Source organism: Akebia trifoliata, chromosome 1, assembly GCF_017979445.1.
Source record: "Akebia trifoliata isolate Shusen 1 chromosome 1, ASM1797944v1, whole genome shotgun sequence".
Taxonomy (NCBI): Eukaryota; Viridiplantae; Streptophyta; class Magnoliopsida; order Ranunculales; family Lardizabalaceae; genus Akebia; species Akebia trifoliata.
The window spans coordinates 27,581,155-27,589,912 of NC_141375.1; positions in this window are offsets into that span (position 1 = coordinate 27,581,155).

Below are 8,758 nucleotides of genomic sequence, written 5' to 3' on the forward strand. Positions count from 1 at the left end.
ACACGTTAACAAAATCCATAAGAATATTTAAATAAGCAGAGCTGTCGTCTTTAAGTCCATTAGATGGTCAAATCACGGAAATCTCTAGGAAAATATAACGGTCTCTACCTAAGGATGACGGTCCACCGAGATGATGATGTCATTTAAAAGAAAAATGAAACAGTCGTCCATATCAGGTCAACTTCATGTAGTTACGTAGCGGCCCTTTCTTTTGTTTCCTGACTTTCTCACGCAGATCACACACGCTTTCTTCTGTTTTTAGCTGTTTCCCCATTCGTTACTCAAAGTTGGGTTGGTCGGTAATGATAAAACCTTAACTGTTAAGTATAAAACACCCACAAAAAATAAATAAATAAGAGAAGGTGATTTAGAGTTTTAGACAAACACACCTTGACCTAGGACGACTTCAAAAGATTAATAGAAAAGGACCTCAATACCCTTGCTTTCATTGAGAAATAAAACTTGATTTTGTTTTTCTCGTAATAAATCTGCAATCTTCAAGTTTTTGGACTTTTATGATAAATTATTTTTGACATATTCAAGTTCATCTATGATCACTTGCCATAATTCCTTGATATTTTTTACTTTGGCAAGCTTCATATAAGTTGAGGCCTAAGGCTAAAACTCTGAAGAGAGACCCTTTTAATATTTTAATCCAAATAATATTAATTAGTTATCTACATAATAAAAAATTATTTTTCTTAATTTTTAATATGCAAATTATATTTAATAAATAACAAGGATAATTCACTTAAAAACATGAAAAAATCAAATGAATTTTGTAGACACCTCAATTTAAATGGGTCCCTCTCGAAAATGACTCAAAAAAAGTATATTTTTGTTAAAAAACCATCAACTAGCTTAAGAACTCAAATTTTCAAAATTAGATCATTTTTTATTCAAATCAAAAGTCTTAGGACTTCCAATAGCTCAATGGCTCACCATAGGACTAATTCAATATTTACACCCTACCACCTTCTCAAACCCTCACCACTCTAATCCTGAACTTACCATCAAATCTCGAATTCATTTTAAGCCTACCAATCCTCGATCACCTTAAGTTTCAATTTTGGCCTCATCTTAAAACAAACTTAACCCTAGCCATTACCTCAACCTAATTTAACCCTAAGTCAATTTTAATGTAACCCAACTTGGAAACCACAACCTAATCTAAGCCCAACATACAAAAACTCATTTTAATCAAACATACTCAAATCCAAATCCATGTTCCTATCCATACCGATATTCATGATCGTAATCAATCAAAGTCTAAGCAAGCCTTGATCATCAAAGGGGACACTTGTCACCACCACCACTCAACTCTCAAATTCTTCTACCCAACCTTGTCATCATCCTCAAAAAGCAAACTAACACACACCCATGTCATAACATAACCCCAATACTTGAACTCTCCCTTTCAAGTCATCTTTCTCAATCTCTCATCTCAAACCCTCCATAAATCTAAGCTCTAATCAACTCATCAATATACCCTTTATTCACTCCCTCTTTCACTCTCTTCTTAAAAGACAAAAAAAATGAATTTACATAAATATTTTCATCAAAGACTAAAAAATAAACAAATAATAAGAAGAATGACAAGTTTAATCTTCAAGGTGGGTATAGGAAATAAGTTCCCCCTCTCTCCTTTCTTCATCCCTTAATCTTCCCCTTTCACTTCTTCAATTTTTAGTTTTTTGGAGATCTACCCCCATAAAAATATAAGTGCTCGAGGCCTAGATGGTAATGGTGTCCCTCTCATAATGAGGTGACCCCATGATTTATACCCAAAATAAAATTCTTCTAAATTCGAAGATATTTTTCTTTTCTGTCGATTTTCTCTCTTAAAATTTATAAAAATGAAAAATGACTATTTTGAAAGGTTACCACCTATGATATAAGGAATATGATGCCTAACACTTTTTCTAACTCTTAACATAGACCCCTTACCTAGATCTTACGTAGCCTAATAACATTATCTGTACGAGAGTCACTACAAACAAAAATAAAATTTTAAAATTATTTTATGGGTGTCTCATTCACACATTTTTCTTAAAAATAGAAAGGTGATGACTCCAAATTCAAGTAGTAGAGATTTTCGGAAATGAAAATCTCATTTACAGATCCAAAATAGAATTAAAAAATGAGTTATGCTAGAGTGACCTAGAGATTATACCTCACGTTGCACTTTTCTGATGTGGAAGTGTGTAAGAACCATAGCTATTTTTTCACTCATATCTCAATGAAAAGCATTTATGGTTCCTACACACTTCCACGTCAGGAAAGTGCTATGTGAGGTACAATCTTGAGGTCACTTTAGTATTATTCTTTAAAAAACCCTTTTCACGAGCGAATAAAAAATAAATAATAAATTAATCATTTCTAGTGAGATTTAAATTAGAGATAAAGATTAATTGATATTTTAATTAATCAAAATATTAAATTTATCTTAATAAGAATGCCCTCCTTGTGCCTAGATGCTTCAAACTAAATTGAATCTTCAACTAATTTTTTTAATGTGTTTATAAAGAGAGATCACGTGTGCTAGAGAAAAAATGGAGATCATAGGGTGAGAGAGACGTGTTGAAAGAAATAAGAAATTAGATGACTATAATAAAATTATTTTATTTTATTTTTATAGACCTCTAACTAGGGGTGTCAACGGGTACCCATTTAACCAAATCGGAACTGAAAACTGAAAACCACGATTTCGATTCCCTTTTTATTGGGACCGATTAGAGCCAAGTCTAAAATAGAACCGAACTGATAAGAACAGAGCCGTTAGGTCCTACCAATGGATACCTGTGGATTCCCGGAATCGATTTATTTTGTCATTTCTTTTCATACTATAGATGATTTAAGATATTTTTTATTTCAAAATAAATGCATGTTATATAGAATTCTTCAATTTTTTATATAAATTATGGATTGGAGCTTAAAATGAGTTATCTTATAAAAACTTACTACTTTTAACTAAGATAAATTTTTATTTAAAAAAAAAAAAAATTTGTTTATTTAGTATAATAAATTACAACTAAGTTAATAATTTTGTTTGAGGAATTTTTTTATAATGATTTAAAATACTTTTCTCATTTGATTCTTGAGAATAAGAACCGATGGGGTACTCATGATTTTTGGCAGTTCCGATTCCAATTCTATCTATTTTGGAACCGGACCCGAAATCGACAAGAACTAGAATCGAATAAAAAGAATGGTTATAGTTCTAAGTTCCTTAGGAACTGAACCAGAATCGATTCATTCACACTTGTACCTCTAACATGGGTGAGATTTCTAATTTTTTTTTTCTTTTAATATACAAAAGGAGGGAGCAACCTTGAAGTTTCTACTTGGGTATGGATGGAAAATTTAGAGAGTTTGATTTTTAGAAACTACCAATTTTAACTAGATCTAAGGGTGGAAAAGGAAGGGGGGGGGGACTTTTCATCAACTTGGGACAAGGGTTTATTAAGAAATAAATATTATTTTATCAAGATTTCCACCGTAAAAATCGTAAAAATCTTAAGAATCAGGATCCAAAATAGTGTCTTGTTCCCATATAATAAGTCGCCTTATGGTTGAACCGATCTTAATTTTTACCAAAAAAATAATAATAGCTATATATATTTTTTCTTTTTTGCTTTTGCGGGCCACACATCCCATCCCACCCAGGATGTGTACATCATTAAATAGTCACATGTTTTGTGCAGGGGCATACAAATTTTCGAAAGCATGACCTAAGGAGCAATCTTAGTCAGCCTTCCCATAAATAATAGCTATGTTGTATCCTTAAAATTCATATCTTATTTGAACGTTGAAAGAGAGAATTTGATGGATGAAGATCAAAGAAAAAAAAAACAATTATGGTAAAAGTTTGAAAATGATTAATTTAGGGAGAAAAGATAAGAGGTTGAATAGGAATGCCCATAGTTCATATTCTAGTATTCTTTGAGGGGAATAAGGTCATGGAGGGTAAGTCATCAATTTGAAAATGTGGGAGCGTCTCAAATATTTTTCAAGACATTGAGGGGTATGTTTAAATTAAAAGAAAAATTATACTCTATTGATACAGGTTTCCTAGAGATCCATATCGTCCTAATAACGAGTGTCAATGGGTACCCATTTAACCCGAAATCGAAATAAAAAATCCCAGTTCCGAAACCCTTTTTATTGAAACAGATTAGAGCCAGATTTAAAATGGAATCAAATCGATAGGAACCGAAACCGTTAGGTCCTATCCAATGGGTTCCCAAAACCGGTTCATGTTGTCATTTCTTTCCATATTATAGATGGTTTAAGATATTTTTTATTTTAAGAATAAAGATATGTTATATAAAATTCATCAATTTTTCATATAAATTATCAATTGAAACTTAAAATGAGTTACTATTCTAAAAAATTATTATTTATAATAAAGAAAAATTTTTTATTTAAAAAATAATAATTAATTTGTATTTTTAGTATTTCAAAATATAATTAAATTAATAATTTTATCGATAATATATTAATTTTTTAAAATAAAATTTTTATTATAATATTTTAAAATATTTTTTTTTTCTCATTCAATTTTAGAGAATCGAAATCAATGGGCTCCCACGATTTTTGACAATTTCGATTTTGATTCCATTTATTTTGAAATCGGACCGAACCATTCTAAACATCATGGTTATGATTTAAATTCCTTAGGATCCGAACCGAAACAGACCCATAGACACCCCTAAATAACAAAGTGATTATGATGGCAAATGGGTCATGTGTCCCATCATAGAGTGACATTACCATTACACATCATGCCACGTGGTCTTTGCACGTGAATTGATTCTTGATGTATGGAATCGGTACCATACTATGAGACCTATTGCTGTCTCCGTAGTCCGTAATATCGAAGTAGTTGGGCGTACAGTAGTTGGTGAGCTTGGGAAAGATCAGGTATCCCTCTAGGATTTTGGGTCAATCAATGGGGGGTTCTTGATGATCGAGTCAAGTTGGTGTGATGTGAAGTGAGTTTTGTTTGGGAATATTGTATGGTAGCGTCACACGTTGACCTTAATTATGTATCAATCCTTCCACCGTTGATCTATGGGCCATTAAAATAAACAAACTGATTTTGATCTTGAGTCATACTTCCCAAATCACAAATGTTAAAGAGCAACTCCAATGCAAATAGCCATGAATGCTTGGTATTTTAACGTAGATAGTGATTTTGCCTATTCAAGAGGTCTTCACTCTATTGTACTAGTCAAAATAATTCTCTGAAAATTTAATTACAATAAATTATTTCACAAGTTTCATCATTTTCTATTATCACTAGGTATAGAGAGGGAAATTCACTTTTTTTTTATTATTTTTTCTCTCTCTAAAGAACCAGAGTTTGAGTGCATTGAAGTGCATTTGGAAGGTTTTGAATTTGAAAAATAACTGTTGGGAGAAGATACAAAGCCTAAGTCTTGATGTATTGGGGTGGTTCTAAATGTTTACTTTCACTTCATAGTGGTTTGAGTGATCATATTGGTCATGGAATTGAGTGATCATAAGGGTCATGGAAACCAGTCTTTCTCTATATAAATTTAGGAAGAATTCACTAAGACTATTTAGACTATTTCAATTTTTGAAATTTAGGTAAAAACCCATTTACAATTTTTGAAACTACTCTATGACATTTCGATAATACGTAATATTGCATACAATTATTTTGTGTTAGGCTGTTAGCAAAGATTACCATTATATACTTCTCTAAAATATCTTATATTTCTCTAGCACATTCATAAGCACCCCAACTATTTTAACTTGCTCAAAACCTAGTGAATTGGTTTGCAAAATGAGAATGTAGCACGTTCTTCTCACTTGATTGGATAAGTATCATTATTTTTCATCATCAACTCTCATTTCTATATGCTCTGTCTCCTTGGATCTTTCATGAATCGTGATGATCTGACTTACTCACTTGGCATACTCAATCGACACCTCTGACGTGACATGTTCAAGAATCATAGATTTGCAGTCCTCAAGATACAGAACTACATTTTTTTATGAGGAAGTGAAAGGTCCCTAGCCCAACTCGAAGTGTATGCCATGCATTCTTGATCTTGTCTAGCCAAATCATCGAGGTTTCCTTCGCCCTTACCTTACCCAATTGACCTAACCTTACTGTAAATTGTAATAATCTTATTGACAATATCATTGGACTATTCAAGTTGGATGCATAGGTCATTTGTCCTAATCCCAACTTGAGATATGTGTCATGCATCATTAGCCTAGTTGTCCCACCTCTTCACACATTTATTGTTCTCACTTGATCCAATCTACCCATTCACCTTACCTTCTTAGCCTTGGTGGCAATATTTTTTTGTCTCTTTTAGTGTATGTTAGGTATTTTTGTCGTTGTCATGTAGGCACCTCAAGTCTTCCTTGACCCCACCTTGCATGTTATCATCTACAGTAACATTTTCCTTAGTAAGATTTTAATCCTTACTAAGTATCGTTTTGCTCAAATGAATTATTAAATTGGCAATCCAACACTACAAAATTCTAGATTTCATGTAGAAATTCATATTAAAAAAATTTATTTTTGAACTTGATCCAAGTTTTTGAAATTGGATGATTACATAACTCCCAAATTTAAAATTAAAATTTCATGACAAATTTTTTTTTTTTTTGAAATTTCATTTTTTACTTTAAAGAATTTTGAGTACCCTCATGAGCATTCTTGAGTATTCTCTTGAATTTGAAAAAAGAAAGTGGTGTTAACCATGATTTGATTGAGGGGATATATAAAAATGATAACCATGATTTACTTGAGATAGGATGATGATATGATACAGTTATCATCTATTTGGAAGAACTACTTTTGTATCAATGAGGACAAATCTGAAGTTAAATAACAAAAAAATCTCTAAAAGCAATATAATAATTTATCTGGTCAAGAATCAGGATAAGCTTTTGAATGGTTTCTTACATGCCTATACTTGTAGTAGGGACACCACATGAGATCATAAAGATCTCAATAATAATAAAGAAATAAATAAAATTAATTGAATAAGAAAACAAGTGCTTATGTCAGACTTTCTGTTGAATATTAAACAAATACGCATGACGTTGGGTTTTATTTTAAAATGAATTCTTCAGTGTGCACGTATCCATGATGTGCTTGCCTCTTGGCGACACGTGCACCCTTAATTTGCGGTAGTGACAGGTTCTTCACAGATGTGGCACGTGACAACTTCGATTTACTTTCTGACAAAAACAACTGTCAGTCCAAACAAATTGACTTCTACCACGTTATTTTTTTGGACCGACAAGTTTACAAGTAATAAATTTAAAATGGAGTTCAAATATTTAATTTATATGATATTAGAATAATTTTATATTTTATATCTATATATTAATTTAAAAATATAAGATAACTTTCGATCATGTATGATTCTGTTTCTTTATCACGCCAACAGCGTAACCGACCACGTACCAAAACCGCCTGTATTCATCTCACCTCTTCTACATAATAAATAGAGTGTTGATAATAAGATACAATTTTGATGTACGCAGCTCAACAAACATTTGACATCAGTACTAGAGAGAGAACTTCTCTCTTGCTCGTTTTCCACATATTTATTTTTTTAAATTTTAAATCTTAAAAAAAATATGAGACTCACATTAATTATCATATTTATAATCATTAAAATTTAAAAAAATATATTTATATTAAAAAAAATTAATTAATTAAATAAATTCAAATTTGATCCAAGGTGTTGAAAATGAATGATCAACCAACAAGCACCCAAATTTAAAAATAAAATTCAACGATGAAAAATATATATATATATTTTTACTTCATATTTTAAAGTTCATATAATTTTTATACTCTACAACTCCATAATATTGGATCATGTTTTTTTTTTTTATTGTCACAAGGTGATTAGATAATAATTTTTATTTATTTTTAACCTTTATTATAGTAAGAGAGAGAAAAAGGCACTAGCAAAAAACTACTATCATATTATCAAAATTCAAAATAATAAAAAAAATGCTGAAGCGACTGTGCAGAGAATGTTGTCAAAGTATGCACTAAATCATTGATGCATTTTCTTGAGATACGAATGAAGAACATTTACAATTCTATACACGTTTATATATCATTAATAATAATAATAATAATAATAATAATAATAATAATAATGATAATGAGTGCTTGCACCACGCTGTTATAGTCCCTGAAAATTATCATACCCCTATGCTTTCACACTGATTACATGATTGAAGACTCATGCCCCCCTTATCGTGGTTTATTCTTACATAAACTAATGAAAAGTGACATGCTCTATTATCATTGTCATCATCATAATTATCACTCTATTGTCATCATCATTACCACTGTGCCTTCATCAACACACTACTACTACAACCATCATTATCATCACCATTGTTAACATCATCACAGTGTCATTATCATCTCATTTAAGAGGTTAAAAGATAAACTATTTTGGTAGAAAGAAAGAGTTCTTAGATCATTTTTCATTAGTCTTAAAAAAAAAAAAAAAAAAGATAAAAAAAATGCAAGGTCAAGGGTTATGTCACCAGTTTGAAAATTTAAGAAGGCATCTTAAATATGCAAAACCAAAAGATGAGGCACGCGACATTAAAAGAATGACAGGAGCGTGTGGTGCAGGTGCTAGTATTCCTCTATTAATGATAGGTTTTCTTAATGCTTACCATTCATTAGAGTTAGGAGAATGGTTCTATACGTCTCATCCCACCCCCCAACCATATC